A 23321-nucleotide genomic window follows, 5' to 3' on the forward strand; every position below is an offset into this window, starting at 1 on the left:
TAAGTGAGTCACACCGGTTGTTTCGTATTTATAATAATAACGCTATGCGACAAAATCAACTTTTTTTCTTGGTATAAACAAAGTACTATCTCCGTTTTTCGAACTTAGCCTCCAAAAAATAGATATCGGCTTACGAAGTTCGAAATTCTACATTTCGAAATTTTATTTTTTTGTTAACGCGTTCAGCAAATTGAAAAAGTAAAGGTGAAAAGTCAGAAGTCAGAGTCTGACTGTATTCAGAAGTCAGAGTCTGACTTTTCACCTCGTATAACACCTGTTATACTGAATTTCTCAAAAAAATAATTCAGCCCTTCAAATAAGGGAAAAGAGCGGACCACGCAGACATTTTTAATTTTTCAATTTGCTGAACGCGTTAACAAAAAAATAAAATTTCGAAATGTAGAATTTCGAACTTCGAAAGCCGATATCTATTTTTGGAGGCTAATTTCGAAAAACGGAGATAGTACTTTGTTTACTTAAGCCTCAATTTCTACGAAAAATTTTGTTAGCTGACCTAATCATGTGAAAAAGACTTCATAGCAAAATAATGACATATCAGTTTTAAAAATCGGACGTCAAATAACCAAGTTACAACGAAAAAACCTTTTCGGCTGTATTTCGAAGGACCAAAAAAAATTAAAAAATTTTTCCGAAACCCTCTCAACATAATCTTCAAATTTATGGGCGGACATTAGCAACTTTTTTTCGACCCAGTCTAGTGTACATTTATGGTCGAAAGCAAATCTTTGTTTTGAATACGTAAAATTGGCGAATCTTAATTGCATTTGCTTGTACTCTTCATGGTAATATGTACATATGTATAAACATCCATACATCATCAGCTGACAGTTTTTCTGATCATGTTTCTGACTCGCATAGAATGGGCTACAAAAGATAGATATGAAATTACAGATGACTCATTACAGCAATACTGATAGCACTAATTGTGTACCACAATGTCCGTAAAGACTAACACTGACCATTTATTTATTTAAATGGTGATATGTGGTAATTAACCAGGGAAACGTATCCAAATCTTTGGTATGAAGATCCCCAGCTTAACAAGGAATGCGAGAAACCGTTACAGAAAGAAAAAAACAGAAGCAGGAAAGCGTGAGTGCGAGGATCTTGAGCCACCAAAAATAACGCCCGCAAATTTTAATAAAAACGTCGGTGACAGATCGGATATTTTGAGCCTGGGGCATACTCACGTAAAAACGAAAACGGGGACCACGTAGCCGATGTCCAGAGAGTAGTTAGATTATGGAGGGAACACTTCTCTGTCCTCCTGAATTGATATAGCCATGTACCGCCAAGGAAGATGATCTTGAGACCGCAATCAATGACGATGGAAATAAATTACACTGATGATAGCGAACGCCGAAACCGGTTTATATCCAAACCAAATTTGACAAGGAATGGCGGAAAATCGTTTCAATATACATCAATTATCATATTGTAAAATCAATTAAACAAAACGAATAAATTAATGTTCCCCAAACCGATTATGACGAAATAAAGTACAGTATTGCATTTCATATGGTGTTGACTGAAATGAGCAACGAATTGGTGCCATAACAACACCAACAGAGGAGCATAAGAAGAAGCCTGCACGATAACACAAAGACGCTAGAGTTGCCTGCTTCCATTCAGCAGAACAATATTCTGACGGACATGCCGAGTTGAGTTCCTCTTTCGTATATGTCAAAATCGATTGAAGCCTCTTTAAAAAATCCTTGCGCAATTTCTGGATGACTGCATCAAATATACTAAGAACTCTTCCGTTCGTTATTTATATACTTTTAGACTGTAACCAAGAGCTTTGTGGTAGAATGTTAACGTATTTTAGCACAAATTGGTACAACTTAGTGTTTTTACTTCCTATATATTATATCGGTTTAATGTTTGTCCGCTTTTCATACAAATCTTGCAATCGATTTTTAGGTAACTTCTCATTGAGCTACAAACGTGAAACTTTACACATAGGTTAGAACACCGTAACAATTCAACAAAAGGAAAAAAATCCGTTAGGTGGCGCACGGATCGAAAAAATTAGATAATAATTTGGAAATTTGAAACCGGGTTTTAAGTAACTTCTCGATGAGCTAGAGGCTAAAATTTAGAGCTTAATTCAGAGGTCGATGACAGCCGATGACACAATACAAAAAGTTTCGCTAGGGGCGCACGGACTGAGATATTTAGAAAAATCAAACGGAACGGAGGGAATTTTGGGATTGATTTTTATGTAAGTTCTCACAGAGCTACAAACGTAAAACTTAACAGATAGGTTAAGACACCGAGAAAATGTAAGAAAAGGAGAAATTAAAAATTAAATAAAAAATAAAAAATAATAATATAAAAAATTTTAAGCACTTCCTTTATATAAATGGACAAAAATCAGCGAAAAATGTCCCCTTATGTAAAGTCATATTCTTGCTAAACTTTGATTTTTAAATTTTGACATAGAAATTGCAAAAATATTTATGAGAAGTAAAAATATAAAGGTGGAGCGCAATTGATTGACTAATAATATCTCCTTTCCTACCAACTTTCCAAGCCAAGTAATGTGCGCTCCACTTTTATATTTTTATCTTTCATAAATATTTTTGCAATTTCTATGTCAAAATTAAAAAATCAAAGTTTAGCAAGAATATGACTTTATATAAGGAGACATTTTTCGCTGATTTTTGTCCATTTATATAAAGGAAGTGTTTAAAAGTTTTTTATTTTATTTTTATTTCGTATAAGAAACAGTAAACTTAAACTATTTTGATGCATTCCATGTGAAAGAACTTCCAAAAAATCTCCATTAATCGGTTTTCCCTTTTTCGAACATTGTTCAGAATAAGAGGAAAGTGAGAGGTGAAAAAACTCACAAGGATTTTTTATTTAGAATACGAGGAATGGGAGAAGGGGAAAACTCGAATGTGTATTCCTTTTTCACCGACAACATTTTTAACAACTTATAAAATGACACAACCTAATATGCTTACAGACGAAAAATTATTTATAGCAAAGCAAATAAAAGTGCTACAAATTTAGTTAGACATCAGAACATACATATGTACATATGTAAATACAAATTTTTAACGTTCCTAACAACGAACAAAATTGAAAGTGGTCGTCGTACTGGCTCCAGTAAACACAGCGCGGCTACGGTGTCCACGATATCGTGATAAAAATCGCCATCAAAGGGAGTTTGTTATATTGAATTCCAGCTAACATTTGCGTCTAATATTACTACATCCAGTGGGTTGCACCGACCTAAATTCGCATTGTTGGCACAAATGGCGCTGACTTGCAGAACACGCCATGCAAAGAACAGCGAAAGTTAATTTGGTATCATAAACATAACAACTATGCAGGCGCGCTATTTACAGTAACCTATTTATTTAAGTTTTATGTATACTACACTGTCATAAATGCAGCAAATAAAAACAAAACTTACACTGAACGCAATATTTGTTTTCCTTTTTTGTTTGTTTTTCGTTTTTTTTATTCAATTAATAATTTACTGCAGGTCACTTTCGATGCAAATTATAATGAACGCGTTAATTGATTGAAGTAGATAGAATTATTATTTTTTCGCAATAAACTTTATTTTCTATTCTCAACACCAACCGTTTTTATGATCCGCTCCACTGAGCTTTTCACGTACAACTAACCGGTTTAAATTGTATAATATCGTTCCTAGCTTATCTACCGCAGTCGCAGTCAACGAAAACACGAATGCATACAATAATAATAATAATAGCAACTGTAGTTGCTTTGTTGTGAGCACTTGAACTCCCCAATTAAGCGCTGTGAGGCAGTAAACAAAAGGAAAAAATCGCACGTACAAAATCATCACAACAACATCAATTGTTACAACAAAGCATGTACATTGTACGAATGTATCAGAGCAAATACAATGGCATCAACAATAACACACGAATCTCACTCAACTACCTTAAAATCTTCCCCATCTACAAAAAAAAGTATTACAGTTGACTAGCCTTATTATGTAGAAGAAGAAGTAAAAATACTCAATTCAACCAAGGATAGACAACAATGCCTGAAAGCTTGGAATGACCCATACTAAATAGTGAAAGAAAGTAAACGTTGATATGGTTTTTATGTATGTACGAACAGTAGCAAAAAGTTTAATAACAAAGTAAATATATACATATGTATGCATATTAGAGCGGGACAAATTGTATGGATGGATTTTTTTCATCAGGAGTATAGCAAAAACGTAATCTACAGATGATTCTAAAAAAAATTGTTGAAGACACCATAGCTGTATGTCCGATTTCGAGTCGCCGACTTTTGCAAAATAGATATTTTGCCATATGAATGTAGGGTTTGGCCAAAAACTCTTCATAGCTTCTGATAGAATTATGGGAAAAACATCATATTTGGCTTAAGCAGCAGTTACCCACCGACGTGTGTAACGCACGCATACGTATGCCGTACGTACACACATTTGAGCGAAAAAAAATGTTGCAATCGACCTGTTTGAATGCATGCATATGGAAACATCAACTTTTTCTATTTTAATTTCTGATGTTGTAAAAGGCTGGAATTAATATTAAATAAGTATAAATAGATTACATATTTAAAATCTGCACTTTTACATAATCATTTCGAATTATTTCCACAATTTTTCAAACTTTAATTAGGTGTTTTTGCATAAAACTGCAAACGGTCAAAAATTAGCGCACAAAAGTTTACTAGACAATTCTGTCTAGTGGGAGAGCGATCAGCTGACACGTTCTTACGGAAAAAATCAAAATTGTTTTGATTTCTACGTTCCGGGCTACGTACGTACGTGCGTCGTGTCAGCTGACACGTTTTTTCTACGTACGTTCGTGGGTAACTGACGCTTTACTTTAAAGGTATTTTACGTACATTTCAGAATCTGTATTAATATAGTGTTTTTGAATTTTAGTAGAGATATCAGCCTTAAATGATGAGAAATTAGCCTAAAATGAACTTTTAACTACTCTATTTTTTGTAAACTCTGAGTTTAGTTGGATCAATTATTTTTTCTCGATAGTATAAAATTTTTTTATAGCTCCATCACGTATGGCTTTTCTATCATCAAATAACATCTATATATATAAAAAGAAGTGTACATTTTGATTGTCACTCCATAGCTCGAGAACGGATAGAAATATTGCCATGAAATTTTTAGGAAAGATGCAGGAAAGAAAGATGATGGTTAGTTGATTTTGAAATCCCAAATCGGTTTAGCCATTCTTGAGTTATGGAGTGACAATCAAAATGTACATATATATGGGGTATTCCATCCCATTTCGACCAATTTTTAACCCGACCCCTTTAGAATTGGCTGAAAGTTTTTCTTCTTTTTCTAGCTTACGAAAGACGTTTTTCAGAATTTTTTCAAATTTTTTCATCCAACTCAAAAAGAGTTATGAATTTTTAAAAAAACACCGTTTTTGTTTTCAAAATGCTATAATTTTTTCAAAAATTGACCGTTTGGGATCTTTTTTTTTTTTAATTTGTTTTTAAGTGAACTTTTCGGAGAAAATACAAAAAAAATTTTAAAGTTTTTTTTTTGTAATTTTTCAGTTTTTCGAATTTCGCCATTTTTTTTTTTTTTCTAATAAAAAACCTCACTCAATTCTGCAATCATCCCCACTAATCCCGGAGTGGGCAGATAATTTTTTTTTTTTTTATTTAATTGGAAAAAAACTTTAAAAATTTTTTTGTATTTTTTCCGAAAAGTACATTTAAAAACAAATTAAAAAAAAAAAAGATCCCAAACGGTAAATTTTTGAAAAATTTATAGCATTTTGAAAACAAAAACGGTGTCCAACTCAAAATAAGTTATGAATTTAAAAAAAACGGTGTTTTTTTCAAAATGCTATAACTTTTTCAAAAATTTACCGTTTGGGATCTTTTTTTACATTTGTTTTTAAATGTACTTTTCGGAAAAAATACAAAAAAATATTTAGTTTTTTTTTCAATTAAATAAAAAAAAAATAATAATAATAATCGGCCCACTCCGGGATTTGTGGGGATGATTGCAGAATTGATTGGAGTTTTTTATGAGAAAAAAAAAAAATGGCGAAATTCGAAAAATCTCGAAAAACTGAAAAATTACAAAAAAAAAAAAAACTTTAAAAATTTTTTTGTATTTGTTCCGAAAAGTACATTTAAAAATAAAAATTAAAAAAAAAAACAGATCCCAAACGGTAAATTTTTGAAAAAGTTATAGCATTTTGAAAACGAAAACGGTGTTTTTTTTAAAATTCATAACTTTTTTTGAGTTGGATGAAAAAATTTAAAAAAATTCTGAAAAACGTCTTTCGTAAGCTAGAAAAAGAAGAAAAACTTTCAGCCAATTCTAAAGGGGTCGGGTTCAAAATTGGTCGAAATGGGATGGAATACCCCATATATAAAAAGAAAGGCTAAAATGTGTGTTAGTTGGTCGCCGGTGTGTGGAGAAATGCGTCAGTCGATTCTGTTCAAACTTTCATACAAGTTGCGTATACCTCAGGCGGTGGTTATTACATAGGTTTGGTTGCGATCGACGTACAGGGTCTCGAGATATAGGCTAAAATGTGGACCTGGGTACCCCTAGAGAGTGTGTGTAATACGGATGTCAAATGAAAGCTGTTGCTGAGAGGTTTAAAGTAATTTTCATTGTGATATCAATTAGTCGCATCAGCCTGGCAAAGTTGATAAATATGCATGCGAAGCCGAAATAAAGACATGAATTAATAATACCCACATACCTATTTACATACGTCCTATTCGATTTGCCTGAAATTTGGTATAAAAATTTGCCTATATTGGTATTTACGATCCGGGAAGTAGACGATAGACGGACTGGGACTGAAATTAGGACTAGGACTGGGACTGAGACTCGGAGTGGGACTGGAACAAAATACATATCGCCCTCTGGGACAGGCAATAACGGATGAAGAAGAATGAGAAGAACTTGAGAGAAGAGAGAAAGAGAAGAAAACTGAGAAAGTGATAGAATGAGATGAAGATGGAGATAGATGAAGGGAAAAAGATGGAGGGAGGAGTGAATGAAAGTGAATAGGGGGGAGGGCAGAGTTAGATGGAAAAAGCTTATTTAAATGTATGCAGATAGGCCAAATTTAGGGCAGAACAACGTCTGCCGGTTCTGCTAGTTGTTAATAATAATAAAATGTTTTCTGGATGAGCGTAATATGAATTATTTTGGATTACACCATCTACAATATTAAGTATATTACGTGGTAGGTATCGTGTCCAACGAATAAACTTTGATAAAAGTACACTGCCGTATACAACAGAATTATAGTATTTTACATTGAAATACATTGGCAAATAAATTCTAATAATATAAACTGCTAGAGTTTTCAAATTTTCCGATGGTGTATTAGTTGTTGTATATAGACGTAATACCCTGCTTGCTTTGGTTAGTCAGCGAGAATGTATAACTGGTCCTAATTTTATATTAGCTAAATCAACTGAAACAGCACCATTTGAAATTGCTTTGGCTATTTGATATAAATATTTAACATCTGTAGATAATTCTCGTTCTTGATCATCACTGAACATACAAGGCATATTTTCCAATGCTATTGGTTCAAAATCACTTACAATTATTACTTAATACAGATTCTGAAATGTACGTAAAATACCTTTAAAGTAAGCACAATATGATATTTTTCCTATAATTCTATCAGAAGCTATGAAGTTTTTTTTGGCCAAACCCTACATTCATATGACAAAATGTCCATTTTGCAAAAGTCGGGGACTCGAAATCGGACTTACAGCTATAGTGCCTTCAGCAATTTTTCTTAGACACATCTGTATATTACGCTTTTGCTATACTCCTCATGGAAAAAAAAATTTGACACGCTCTAATGTATATGCTTATGTATGTATATCTTCCCATTGAGATTTGGAGAGTACTGAACGAATGTACTGTGCCGCTGACAAACATTCGTACCCCCATGAACTTGTCACTGCGATTTAACTGCAGCGACAGCTTCGTCGAAATCGCCGTTACTAAAAGTGAGCCTACCTGTAATATTAAAATGTCGAACTCAGTATTGGCAATTTTTGTGTAAAACAGTAGCACCTACTAATATTAACTTAACCGAAAAAAACAGTGGTCTGGCTGGAAGCCCTAGACAGATGTAGTTAATACTTAAAAGAGTTTTGCACTCTAATTTTCAAAGTTCTTTGCTATGTCGATTTGAAAGTTGCAGCATCATTGTCAGAGTGTTATCGGTTTGTTATTAAAGTTTCAATAAGTTCTCGATACCAACTGTTTTAAATGAATTATAGGCTTGCTATCAATAGCAAACGTTATACATGAATTATCGGTTAGTTATCGGTGAGTTAAAAATTTGTTATCGAAGTGTCCTCCCATTGTTACTGGTGTTTTATCGACGAGTTGAAATAACAAACCGATAACAATTCGAAAATCGTCGATAAAATCAATAACATACCCATACCCTGTCGATAGCTCTTTCATATCAAAGAGTTAACACTTCGATGACAAATCGACAACATGCCAAGAGCTAGCGACAAACTGATAACAATCCTATATTTCGTGGATAATGTTTTTTTTATAACAAATCGATAACACTTCGGTAAAAAGGCGAAACAAATCGATAACTCGTCAATATCGGTTACAACCGATTACAAGCCAATCCGCATATATCCGACCAACATTACGAGAAGATCCCGTATTAGTTACAAAATGGTTCCAATTTAGTTCGAAAAATATTCGAAACTAATCCCAAAGCTTTAAAAAATTCTTTTGAAATGATATCCAACTGATCCCTGGAGGGTTCGCTTATCTTTATGAAGAGATCTTTAACGAATACATAGGAAGGCTCATATATAATGACGAATCGTTTACGAATAACCGCGAAATGTTCACAAACTTGTTAAGTAATACTCTCTTTAATTTCCAGAAATTGTCTCGCAAATACTCCTAATATTATACGAACCGATCAGAAAAAAAAGCTCCGAAGTACTTGGTTCTAAAATTGTGTTCCAAATAAATGAAAATTGTTTTCCTAGACTGCCCGCATAACGAAGGACTAAACACTATCGAAACGTTTGGAAACCGAAAGTTGTACGATTGTACTAAACTGTACAAATAAATTGTTTTTTATTGTTTAAAAAAAAAAAAATAAATGTAAGGCGCGATAACCTCCGAAGAGATCTAAGGCCGAGCTTCTCTTCCAATTTGCGTCGTGCTCCTCTTGATTTTCCCTACAAATTGGCCGGACGGGACCTACATGTTTTATGCCGACTCCGAACGGCATCTGCAAGGCAGATGAGTTTTCCCTGAGAGCTTTTCATGGCAGAAATACACCCGGAGCGCTTGCCAAACACTGCCGAGGGGCGACCCCGCTTAGAAAAATTTTCTTCTAATTTAAAAACCTTATTTCTAAAATTTTGATGTTGCTTTGCCCGGGGTGCGAACCCAGGGCATACGGTGTGGTAGGCGGAGCACGCTACCATCACACCACGGTGTTTAGATGCACACTAATTCCTTATCCTTATCGTTGTCCTTATCTTTTACTTATCCTTATCCTTATCGTTATCGTCATCCTTATCTGGATACCCAATAGCATCGAAACATACACACTCTATAGGTAAAATATCAATGCTAATATGACAAGACTTTCCTACCAGCTTATTGTAGCTGGAAGGATCAGCAGCCTTTTAGCCCTTTCCCATTTAAACGGTTAAGGTGGTCCAACAAAACCAGTCGCTACTTCATTGTGCTAACTGGTGCCAATTGGTAACACCAAAGAAATTTAAATCGATTTCCAATTCCTTCCAGCATGCGCTGCTTTTATACTCTCCGTTGCTTCGTTCGCATATTTCTCCACAAGTCCAGACGTTTTACCTTCTAGAACTCTTGTATCTCCTGCTTGGTAATTAGTTATATGAGTACAATGCATATTTGTCGTTTATAGCCAAATGCGTGTATATGAGTGAGTAACTATTTCGGCTGATGACTCTGATCTCTGTGTGGGATAGCTCTTCGTCGCCTTCTACATAAGTGTTGCTAGCTTTAATGTGTACATGTATACAAGAGTGGCTGCTTCATGTTTTTGTTGTTGTGTGATTATTTATTAACAGCTCAGTGATGCTAATATTCGTCACAATACAAAGATTTTGTATGGCTGTATGACTTTTCAGACAAGGAAGCCCGAGTTCGTCAAAATAGGTCATCGATGCGTCCAAATACGTTATAAAAGTATCGAGTACAAAAGAGCAGATTCGAGGATAAAGGAATTGATAAGTCATGGAAACGTTTAGTCAGAGAAATTATACAAAGGTCATAGATGCCATAGTTGATCAGATGAGAGGTTGTAACTTTCTTTTAACGAATTTCTCTCGACCAAATAAAAATTTGGAATCAACTCTGTTAAAGGCGAAGCTTCTTCCGATTAGCTTTATTAAGAACAATCCTTTTACATGAGTGAACCTGGAATTCCAACAAATCTCGTGATTTCATTATTAAGTCACAGACTGGGCTAAAATTTGCTGAATAATATATGTTACCCAGTCTCACAAAAAAAGCAGAGCACAAAAGTCCTGAAGAAATGCATTGTTTATCTTTAACAGCAGTTTCTCGCAATTTCTTTTTCGAGTCATAAGCCACCTTTTCATAGACCGGGTCATATATACAGAACGGGGTGAGGGGAAGTCCATAAATTTCCACAATACATTTAGCTTTAATAAAAAAATTTAACTATGAGGAAGACATTTAAAACTTTTCTGAGTAAATTTTTGAGCCCCTGAAAACACTTATGCGATCTACTACTATGTACATTAGACTGGGTCGATTTATTAATCGATATCGCGCCATCGATTTTTCGATAGGATTTGGGCACAGGAAAAAAAGTTCCACTACGCATACAAAAAAAAATAATTTTAGAGCCTGCGAAATTTCATTTTTTTGCCTTTTTTCGACTTTGATTTTTAAGGTTTTTTTCATGATCTACTAAAAACCCTTCATTGGATTGTAAAATTTTCATGTAACATTTAAAAAAAAAACTGTTATCGCCAACGTTTTTAGCGGACATTTTTGGATTGGACGGGGTATACATATGAACATTTTTTTTAGTAGATCATGAACATCAAAGTTGAAAAAAGTCAAAAAAATGAAATTTCGCAGGCTCTAAAATTATTTTGTTGGGTATGCGTAGTGCAACTTTTTTCCCTGAGCCATCCCAAAATTCCCAAATCCTATCGAAAAATCGATGGCGCGATATCGGTTAATAAATCAACCCACCCTAATCTACATACAAATTTACTCGTAAAACTGTCGTGTGGCAGCATGAATCAAAGATACTCAGTGAATCATGGGATGGCAGCCAGACTGACTAAGTGCAATACCCTGCACCTTCTTTAGAGTATGGACGTTATGGAGACTGAGCTGGCTTCCGTCTTGATGGCAACGTACTTTTACTTTCCTTTGTTCGTTTACGATTAAGTAGCTGAGTAGTAGCAGAACGTTTACTTGTGTTGTTGCTTTTGATATGCGCGCAATTTAAACACATTTTTTTATTTTATTGCAAATATTTTTTGTTATTTGACTTAGAAATTTGTAATAGTATGCGATTTAGGTTGTGTTTACTTTCTTTTGAAAGAATAATAAAATCAATGATGGTGAATGTCTGAGAAAAAACCTAAGTTTTTTTTTTTTGTTAAACTCATGATGTCGATAGAAGGTTAAAATATTGTAAAGAACTACTCATAATCGCTAATGCATTTCACGGAATGTTTTTGAAGAAAAGTACTGCTTCTGAAGGAGTTGGAAGTTCATCGGTAATATAATTTATAACAAACAGTTAAGGTTGAATTGGCTGGTCCGTTAGAACCTGATTAAATGCGTCCATAGTGTGGGATCTTAGCCTAGGGTTCCAAGGCTAAACTAGACATATTTGAACGCCATTATGATAAAATCTTGGGCACAAGTATACAAGGTTATAAAAAGAATGTTGCATTGTACAATAAGTTCGGTGTTTGAAAAGACTTTTATTTTAGGACATTTCTTATTGGTCCGACAGGACGTATGATGAACATTCAATCACACTGTAAGAAAAACAAGGTTTTTAATTTTTCTTTATCGAGAATTCTTTGGTCTCTTAAAAACAGCAAATTTTGTAATGATTCGGCCGCCGTGGTTTAGTGGTAGCGTGCTCCGGCTACCACACCGAGGGTCCTGAGTTCAATTCCTGGGCAAAGTAACATCGAAAATTCAGAAACAAGTTTTTATACTCAGCATGCTTTGCACACAGAGTATATCAACTTTGATTGGATAACGGTTGGTGGTATAGGTACAAAGGAATCAAGATAGATATAGACTTCCATATATCAAAATCATCAGTATGGAAAAAAAAATTGATTGAGCCATGTCCGTTCGTCTGTCCGTTAACACGATAACTTAAGTAAATATTGAGATATCTTCACCAAATTTGGTAAACGAGCTTACCTGGGCCCAGAATATATTGGTATTGAAAATGAGCGAAATCGCATGATAACCACACCCACTTTTTATATATATAACATTTTGGAAAACACAAAAAACCTCATTATTTAGTAAATAATACACCTAGAATATTGAAATTTGACGTGTGAACTGATATTGACTCTTGATAAAAATTTGAAAAAAAAAATTTTAATGGGCGTGGCACCGCCCACCTGTGCTAAAATCAATTTTAAAAATATTAATCATAAATCAAAAATCGTTACACCTTTCGTAACGAAATTCGGCAGAGAGGTTGCCTTAACTATAAGGAATGCTTTGACGAAAAATTTATGAAATCGCCCACTTTCATATAAAAGATTTATAAAAGGGTCGTGGGCGAATAAAATAAGCTATATCTTTGCAAAAAAGAGCTTTATATCAATGGTATTTCATTTCTCAAGTGGATTTATAACAAATTTTAAAAAATGGGCGTGGCACTGCCCCTTTTATGGCTAAGCAATTTTCCATGTTTCGGGAGCCATAACTCGAAGAAAAATTAAGAGTTCGTAATAAAATTGGGTACACAAATTTTCCCTATAGCAGGAAATATTTCTAGAAAAAAAGGACGAGATCGGATAAAGACCACGCCCACTTTTATGTAAAAGATTTTTAAAAGGGTCGTGGGCGAAAATAATAAGCTATATCTTAGCGAAAAAGAGCTTTGAATCAATAGAATTTTACTTTCTAAATTGAATTATAACATTAAATTGGAAAGCACTAAAATTTTTGGAAATGGGTGTGGACCCGCCTCTTTTATGACTAAGCAATTTTCTATATTTAGGGAGCCATAACTTGAAGAAAAATTAACATATCGTAATGAAATTGTGAAGACATATTTTCCTTATAGCAGAAAATATTTGCAGCAAAAATGGACGGGATCGGTTAAAGACCACGGCAACTTAGATATAAAAGAAGTTTAAAAGGGTCGTAGACTACATTAATAAGCTAAAACTTCGCAAAAAATAGTTTCGAATCAATGATATTTCACTTATCAAGTTTTATTGCAAGAGGAAATGGGGAGAATTTTTTTTTAAACGGGCGGTGTTATGGAGAAAAGTAATTTATCTGAAATGAAGTGTACAATTGAAGCTCACGCTGAGTATATAATGTTTGGTTAGACCCGAACTTAGACTTGTTTGAACAAAATTTCAATTGAAAAGGACGAACACGTTAACCAGAGAAAGCCACCAATAAACAGGCAAACAAAATTTTTTTGTTTGTGAAACGTTCCATCCTATGACGGCGGGTGCTCTTGTGTTCCATAATGATTTGGTTTACTTCCTTTATTTTGTCGACTTTTATTTAATCCATGGAACATTCTTTAAATTACCATAAACTACCTAAATACGAAACATACATACGTATGTTAAATTATCCACAAACCGGTTAAGGTCTGATTCCCGTTTAGTTTAAAATATTCGCAAGACTTCTGTAACGAAAATGAATTTATAAACCTCATGTATACGTGTATAAGTATATACATACATACGTATTTTTCAGCATTAGAGTGCTTAAGGAACACAACTCTATTTTTTTTTTTTTTTTTTTTTGCCGCCGTAGTAAATAGCTTAGTTTTTGGCCTACCATGAAGGTCCTAGGTTCAAGTCACTCTAAAAAGTGTAAAGAGTGTAAGCAATCTCTGGAAAGAACCGGGACGGCGAAGAGCATACATCTATGTATATTGGGTCCTATGGCATATGGGAATAGATAGGAATGAAAAAGCGGATGAAAGGCGCATCCCTTAAAGCTTGCTCCGTAGACGTCCCAATTAGATTGCGCGAGATTAATAGAAGGCGAGAGGTGCATATGATCGACCAAGCGCGAAAGGCGTGAGTCGAAGCGTGAGGCTGTAAAGTGTTGAAGATTATGTGTAGGTCGTACAACCTTAGACTGTCAAAGTTGCTTACATCATTAAAAACAGAGGACTGTAGACTCATGACAGGTGGTCTGACTGGGAACTGCTTTCTGGCGTCGCATGCCTTTAAATCAGGCTTTGTCAGTGATAGCAGATGTAGGAAGTGCGGGTTGGAGGAGGAAACGATAGATCACGTTTTGTGCACGTGCCCTGCGCTTGCCAGGCTAAGATTCCAGCTATTTGGAGTCATATAGCTATAGGTCCTGGTTTTTGATAGGGTCGTTCTTCTGGTAACACTACGGACCCTTTCAGTCTATCTGAGGTCCTCATGGAGCGACCAGTTCAACTTAACCTAACCTAACCTCACCAACAGGAACCAAAAAATACATACATATTGTGACGAATATAAGCATCACTAAGCTGTTAGTAACATGAAGTAGAAACTCGTATGTACATGTACACATTAAAGCTAGCAACACTTATGTAGAAGGCGACGAAGTGCTATCTCACACACACAAATATGTGGTCATCAGCCGAAGTAGTTACTCACACATACACACGCATATGACTATGAGAAACATATAAATTACAATTATACATGTATATCGCTGGTAACCAAGCAGGAGATTCTAGAAGGTGAAACGTATAGACCTTTGGAGAAATATGCTGACGACGCAACAGAGAGTATAAAAGCAGCTCAAGCTGAGGATTTAAACACGCTATTGGTTGTGAAGTATAATTGTGAAGTACTACTCCCAAAGTAAAATAAATAAAGACCAGTTTGCAATACTGAATATTGGAGTGATTTATTCAACAGTTTTGCGATTCGAACGTTAGCAGAAGAAATCCCCAGAATTCGTTACAATATTTTATATTTGACTGTTAGCATTTCAAGAGGTAAGACTGAAAAAATCGTTTATTGGATTTTTAAGACCCACCCTAATGTGCATATGTAGGTACATATGTACGCATATCCATATGAACATCTGTAAATACTTTGGTGCCAATATTCGAAAGGAAATGTGTCACATACATATAAGAAATTACATAATTATCTAAGCTTTCGCTGACGTTTTATAACTTCCTAAATGAAACTAAAAAAAAAACTCGGTTACCAATTTTTACTTAATAACTAATATGACCGTTTACTTACATTGCAGGTGAGCAGTTAAACAGGTAATATGTATGTAAATATCTGTCGTGTATATTTTGCATGAGCTTCACGCATTTTTATACAGATACATGTGCACATTTGTATGTACATCTGTATATGTATATGCTTATATATACACTTTGGTTGATTTATAATTATCAATGGATAACCTAAAATCATTACAGTTTAGTATCCACATAAATAAAAATCACACGCGCGTTGACATAAAATTATTATTTCTATTTTTTTTGCATTTTATACTTAAAGCAAAAAATCTTCACAGGTAAAACATTGTTTCCATTCATTAATTTAAATAATAATCGCATACACAACCCACTACATATCCACGTACATGTGACAGCTCTATTGTTTAATAACTAAACCAACTAAAAGAAATACAAAATAGCCGAGTTTAATTCAACGAAACATTTACAGCTGTGCGAAAGTGTTGCCAATCACTGCCATATTAGCTGTAGGTACATGAAATTACCCTTCATTTGTCTGTTGATATTAACGAAAATTATTACTCAGAAAAAAACGCGGCTACGGTTTATTAACGTTCAATACTTTCAAAGAAATGGTAACTTTATTGCTTAAACAAGTTATTTGTTGCTTTTTTCATACTTAAGTCTAATTGCTATCCTACGCAATATATTGGTAACGGAAACGGAAATAGAGAAAAACGCTATTGGTTTACTTAAAATTTGGTATGCAACACTGGTACTAAAACGTGGCGAGCTCCATCTAGTTGTAAAATTCTTTGATATTAACCCTTAAAAGTCAAAAGATAAATTGAGGTCGTTTTTAATATCTCGTGAGTTCAATATAATTATACAGCATAACCACCAGGGCCGAATTAACAAGTAGGCAGAATAGGAAGTTGCCTGGGGCCCCAGATTTTAGGGGGCCCCCGAAAATTGAAAGACTTCTAAAATTTTCTAACAAACATAAAATTCTAGAGAGTGAAAGAAAAATATAATCAGAACTGAAAATAATTTTTACTCAAAAAATCAATTGACAGCATTCAAAAGGCAACGACCGACGAACTAGACAAGGTTCCTAAAAAGGACATCTCCGACTCATTTGACAAATTGTATGAGCGTGCAAAGAAGTGTATCGAAGTGAAAGGAGTGTATAGTGAATAATAAAAAAGAATTATCTCAAAATGTACACTGATTGTTTTTATTTTGAGAAATTTCGGTTATTTTTGGAACAGAGAGAGGGTGTAGAAGCTTTCTACTCTATTTTGACTGTTATGCATTCAGTGAGTAAGTTATTGTAAAGTGAAAAAGCAGATTTGCAAACTTGTGCATTTTTGTACAGATCGAAAAGAGTTTTAGTTTCATTCCGTGAAAAGTTCAATGATATCGAGGAAATAACAAAAAAAAGATTACCTGGTGTAGGTTATACAGAAATCGTAAAACGTAGAAAAAACAACCTAATGACGGAAATGATCCAGAAGTAAAATTTTCACCTCGCGATTATTTTAAGACAAAAGGTTTCCTCGAAATCATCGACAATCTTCACATTGAAAGTATATGGAAGTTTCAGAGAGTTTTGCATTTCTCATCAAATTTTCTATAAGGAAGCTATAAATAACTTAGTTATTTTTTATTCTAGAGGTTTGGAAGAATTTTCATTGAAATGAAACAATTCCAAAGTTTGGTGAACTCCAGATACACTGATGCACAAAAATCTCATAGTCATTTGTATAAGATTCTAATAGAAGATCAATTAGCCGATGTATTTCCTAACACAGAAATAGCTCTTCGGATTTTTTTAACATTAATGATCACAAATTGTTCTGCCGAACGAGCCTTCTCGCAATTAAAAAGAATCAAAGCTGCTGAAAGAGCTACAACGCGACAAGAGCGACTCGAGATGTTAGGTATAATTTGCATTGAGTCAGATTTATTGAAAAAATTGATATTGATGATATAATTGATGAATTTGCCGAAAACAAATGTAGAAAACGACATGTTTAAAATGTAGATAGTAATTTTATTGATTGTAACAATAAAACTTTTATAAAAGATATGAGTTTGTATTTTTTAATCGAAAAAAGAAGGGAACGGGCGTGAAGTAAAGGGCCCTTAAAATGATGGTTGCCTAGGGCCCCGTTGAGAGTTAATCCGACCCTAATAACCAAATATGTAAAATAGGTGGACTTTTAAAACAAAAACAAAGCAGCTAGCTTCTATTTATTTATATAAACTAATACTTCTCTGCTTGTACACAAAACTTGAGTAGGAATCGGAAGAGTAACATATGCGCATTACACTAAGGTCCGGTGTTTTAGTGCGAGTTCAAACTCCAGTTAAAGTTGACTAGAGTTTAACTCTACCACTAAACTGAGATGAGGAGCATAATTTTATTTTATTGGACAAATGGGGAAGTTGAAACAATAGTCAACTTCATCTGGTGTTTTAAACTAGCATTGAAAAAGCTGGCTTAAACGGTACAAACTACCACTTTTAAAACTACCAGAACAAAGTTATGTGTCCTTAATTTGGCCGATACGGTAAAAATCCTAGGCGTACTTCGAAAAAGTAAAAGACTTCTTGCCAGTAAATGCTCCTATGGACTAAATAGGTAATTGAAAAGTACAGTCCTCACTCAGCAAATGGTCCTGCTATATGGGGCAGATGCGTGAGCTATGACAACATCAGATAAAGCGGCTGTGGGAAAAAAATTCTTCGAAAGATTTAAAAACCTCTACGCTTTGGCGACGGCAAGTGCCGAAGAAGACTTAATGATGAGCTGTGCGAGCTTTACGCAGACATCAACATAGTCCAGTGAATTAAAACCCAAGGGCTAAGCTATATTATGCGAAAGAAAGATCGGGGTTAAGAAAATATTTGTATCGAAACCTGCCTATGAAGCAGCGGAAGAAGGCAGGCCCAACTTCGCGGCAAGGACCATGTGGGAAAACGATCTAAACTCCCTTGGTGTGACAAATTGGTGCCATTTAGGCAGAGCACGGAATGGACTGTCACGCCTTGTTGGATGGCTATAGCCGTTTAAACGGTTTAGCGCCAATTAAGTAAGTAAGTGGCAAGGGGGAGTACTTTTCAAATGTAGTCAAACCAAATTTCGAGCAGGATAGCGTCTGCCCTGTATGCTAGTACATATATATAAATAGATCGTGACCTTTTGGACTATTTCGAAGTTGAAAACTAATGAACTTTATTAGATATGTACTTGCATTTACTGAATAACTGAGGTTAGCCTCAGAAAAGCTATTAAAAATTAAAACTTTATAAAGACTTTTTAAAAGTTTGATATACCGCTTTTTGTGGAACCATTCTTGCTCAAACGCATAAAGCATTTTAGCCGGCGAGCTCCGTTTACGTTTTCGGCCCCGTTTTTGGATGGGTTGCTTGAGTAGTTATTAAATGAGCATTCCTCTCACTGAGCTATTAAAACTTAGATTCAGTAGTGCACGGAAAATCTAGACTTTTTCTTTGCCTTAGGTGCAGATACATCTTCTCTGCAGTTACTGCTTCGATAACAAATTCACATAACGCCGTCCTGTCTCGGTTTTGACTTTTAACCTTTCTTTTGCTTCCCTTCTTTTCTTTTTTCTTTTCCTTTCATTTCCTTATCTTTCCCTTGCTCTACCTCATTTTGCTCTCCTCTGACACATAAATTGCTCTCACATTATGTTATAGTGTCGTGACTACACCTGCGCCTACACTTACATAAATATTTTAAGCTTACATTCATGATTCCCCTATACCGTGAGCAAAGATGTTTACACATCAAAAAACAAAATCCTATTAACCCTATCATAATTTTAAAGTAAGCATAAGAAATCAACCTTGTGTTAGTATTTATTTGTGTGCGTAAAAATTATAGAGTGCGAACGTGACATGAGTCGTCTAATCAATTTTCCACGTGGTGAAGGTCGATGTGAAGCGCGCGTATGTATGCATGCATGTACATTTGAATATATATATACACAAACCTTGCCAAATTTTTGAAAACAGCTGGGTATTTGTAAACACACTCCAGTAAATACATTCAAGCATATACAGATACCTGTACAGACGCATTGTAAACGAAAGTCGAATGACCGGCCGGCCTCCGTTGGTCATCAAATGTTTTCCATATTTTTTGTTTATTATTCCCTGTCTATACATATTATACATATGTATGTATGTATATGATAGAGATGTGTACATATTCTCGGTAAATTAATGTGCAACTAATCCCTAAAAAGAGTAGTCCGCGGTTAGTCTCTTTCGTCAACAGTGGGTTATCATTGAGCATTTCTAGCTTCTTTTGGGTAGACTTGGGATTAGTAAATTTGTAATTTGTGTATGTAACCGATTTTAAGGAATAATAACACAAAACTGTGAAATGGGTGGAATGAAGGTGATGCAGTAAAACAAGTAGGAAAGTCTCAGTCCGGATGAAACGGAAAATTATATCCCAGCAAACATTTGGAATCAAAAAAGAGGCAGAAAGGAGTCCTAATTCGGATCGTTTATGCTCATTATGAACTCGTTTATGCCCATTATAAGCTAATGTATGAATTGGCTCTGGGAGTGCTCGAGAGAAAAGTTCTTCGAAAGATTTATGGACCTCTACGCGTTGGCGATGCTGAGTAGCGAAGAAGATTTTACGATGAGATGTACGAGCTATACGCAGACATCAACATAGTCCAGCGAATTAAAAGGCAGCGGCCACGCTGTCTAGGCCATGTTATGCGAATGAAAGATGACGCTCCGGCCAAGAAAGTGGTTCTATCGGAACCCGCCTATGGAAGCAGAGGTAGGGGGGGGTCCCCACTCCATTGGAAGGAACAGGTGGAAAACGATTTAAACCCTTGGTGCGACCAATTGGCGCTGGTTGGCAGAGAGAAGGAGCGACTGGCGCGCCTTGTTGGACGGCCATAATCGTTTAAACGGTTAAGCGCCAATTAAGTAAGTAAATAATAGTCCGATACGAGACCTAATAGGCTCATAAAACGCCCATAATTAACTTCTTATATGACACTTTTTGGAGTCATTTATGTGCTTCTTATAAGAGATTAGATTAGATGAAAAACACAATAATTTCGGTGGAAACCCATAAATTTAGGGCAATCCGACGTCAGCTCTTGTTAAAGATAGGCCCGACAGACCAACAAGGGCATACCACGTAGGAAGAAAATTTAAAACGGGAACAGCAAGACACATTATAATCTATAATTTAACTCTAACTGAATATGAAAGAAAATGTTTGCAAAACAAAATATGAATATTTGTTCCAAATCTGAACAGATGTGTCTATCGCAAATACAGTGTTTAATAGGATTAAATAAAAAAATTAAAGTTATTAAAAGATCTTGCTTACAACACAATGACAATATAACAAACACACAAAAGTTTACATTTGCATATCGTCGACTGGATAAATTAATGTCGTATGTGACATGTGAGCACATATAACATACGACAATAATTTATCAGGGTGACGCTATCAGAAAACTGTCGCAAACCATAGTTAGTGGCAGAAAGTGGCAGCTGATATTAATACTTTAGAATTTTAAAACTTTGACTAATAGTAAGATATAAGTCCCAACGTGAGGATCGGTGAGGAACCCAACTACAGCTTTAGCTGAAATTGAAATATTTGTGCAAATAAATACTATGAAAACCACTGGTGAAATTTTAAATAACAAAAAAAACACAACAAGCTAAAGACACTAAAATTATTTCAAACTGAAGTAAACACCTTTGACTTCAATATTAATTTTTATTTATTTCAATACTATGATATTTTATGTATTTTTAAATGTCTTAAACCTGCGCTTTATTCTTAACTTGCTCACTAGGGTGGAGTGATACCCTATGGATTTTTTTTTTTTTTTTTTGTAATGGCCTAGCAATGAAAAGTTGTCTTTATAAGAGTTAATCAAAACCACCAAATATTATTTTCATATGATGGCGTTTTGAGGTGCCCCCAGCCCCAAGAAGTTGAGCAAAATAAACGCGGTTTACAAAGCTCATTATTTATATATTTATTTTATTTCTTTTTTAATATACATAACTTTGTAAAATTACATATTATAATTAAAAACGACAAATTTTAAATGGTGTTCTACAGTTTTTTGTTGATAATAGTATGTTTCTAATCAAGTGTATAAGTAGGAGTTTTACAGGCACATAGTAGGCCATGAAAATCAGTAGGTTTTGAAAGCAATGAGCACAATAACAACAAGCGGAAGTAAATCAATGACAAAAAAAAAAAAATTCTACCTACCGTCTTTTTCAAAGTTTAGTTGCGTTGGGGCACCTCTAAACATACGATGAGTGAAATACAAATTTTCAACCTTATTTCTGGTCTAGAAAGGCAACCTTCTGGAGGTCAGCCAAAAGCGATTTCGAAAAAAATAAATTCACTCCACCCTATTGCTCACACTGCAAAAACCAACTAATACCATAACCTCACTTTTGAAGCTATTCTTAAAGAGTACAGTTCGAATACAACAAAAACAAATATACCTTTTAAAAGACTGTTCTAATAAGAGATAGTAACGACCACTGTGCATTAAAGGCTATAAAAAGTCATTGTCATAAAAGCAATATTCTCACCAAATTTCACTTGGATTGGTCGATTTTTCTAGATTTGGGCTCAGAAAAAAAACTTCCACTACGCATACCCATAAAAAATAATTTTCGAGACTGCGAAAGTTCATTTTTTTTACTTTTTTCGACTTTGATTTTCAAGGTTTTTTTCATGACCTGCTAAAAAAATTTTCATTTGATTGTAAAATTTTCAATTATACCCTGTCCGACCCAAAAATGTTTGCTAAAAACGTTGGCGATAACAGTTTTTTGAAAAAATCAAAGTCGAAAAAAAGTAAAAACAAGTAAGAACGGGACTGTCTTCGGCTGTGCCGAAGACTTCATACCTTTCATGAATGGGGCTGAACAATAATCTTAACCTGTTCGTAATCTCAGAATAATCGGATGTATAAGATAAGAAATATATAGTGAACAGATCTACATACCTTAACGATTTTTAAGATAAATATAAAATAAAAAACAGGTAGGTACTTTGTGTGAGGATGCAAAGTTTCAGGGTTTTTGTGGTCTGCGTGTAAAAACTATGACTACGTATCACGTATTTCAAAAATATATGACGAAAACGTAACTATTTGATGAAATTTGATGAATTTTGAAGATTCTAGCCGTAAAAAAGGGGTCAAAATGACAGTTTATATGAAGTATATAATATATATACGACCGATCTCTATGATTTTTTCAGACAACAATATATGCTATATACGTAAGCATTTTGTGAAATTTGAAGCTTCTAACTGTTAAAACGGGGCAGAAATTGCGCAAAGTTTCTTATCTGAACAATCGGTTGTATGAGATATATACTATGTGTACCACTGATCTCAATGATTTTTTCAGCCATCAATATATGCTATACACGTAACCAGTTGGTGAAATTTGAAGCTTCTAACTGTTAAAACGGGGCAGAAATTGCGCAAAGTTTCTTATCTGAACAATCGGTTGTATGAGATATATACTATGTGTACCACCGATCTCAATGATTTTTTCAGACATCAATATATGATATACACGTAACCAGTTGGTGAAATTTGAAGCTTCTAACTGTTAAAATGGGGCCGAAAACGTAAAAAAAATATATATATACTATATATACCATCATATATATATTATATATATCACCGATCTCTATGATTTTTTGACACAACAATACATACTATATACGTAAGCAATCGGTGAAATTTGAAGCTTATAACTGTTAAAATGGGGAAGAAATTGCGCAAAGTTTCTTAT

General features: G+C 34.5%; 1 protein-coding gene across 3 annotated transcripts in view; it reads right to left on the reverse strand.

Moving 5' to 3' along the window:
* Ctl2 (Choline transporter-like 2) overlaps positions 1-23321 on the reverse strand; it is a 169450-nt gene that overhangs the window by 40285 nt on the left and 105844 nt on the right. Inside the window, exon 1 of one of the 3 annotated variants that reach the window (XM_067761952.1) lies at positions 15520-15871. The exons of 1 other annotated variant lie outside the window; for it this stretch is intronic. The gene's annotated coding sequence lies outside the window, so the exon portion shown is untranslated. Of the gene's footprint in view, positions 1-3448; positions 3647-15519; positions 15872-23321 lie in introns of those variants that run through there. One more of the 3 variants, XM_067761951.1, reaches the window with a different exon arrangement.

The sequence above is a fragment of the Eurosta solidaginis genome, chromosome 1, assembly GCF_040869045.1.
Source record: "Eurosta solidaginis isolate ZX-2024a chromosome 1, ASM4086904v1, whole genome shotgun sequence".
Taxonomy (NCBI): Eukaryota; Metazoa; Arthropoda; class Insecta; order Diptera; family Tephritidae; genus Eurosta; species Eurosta solidaginis.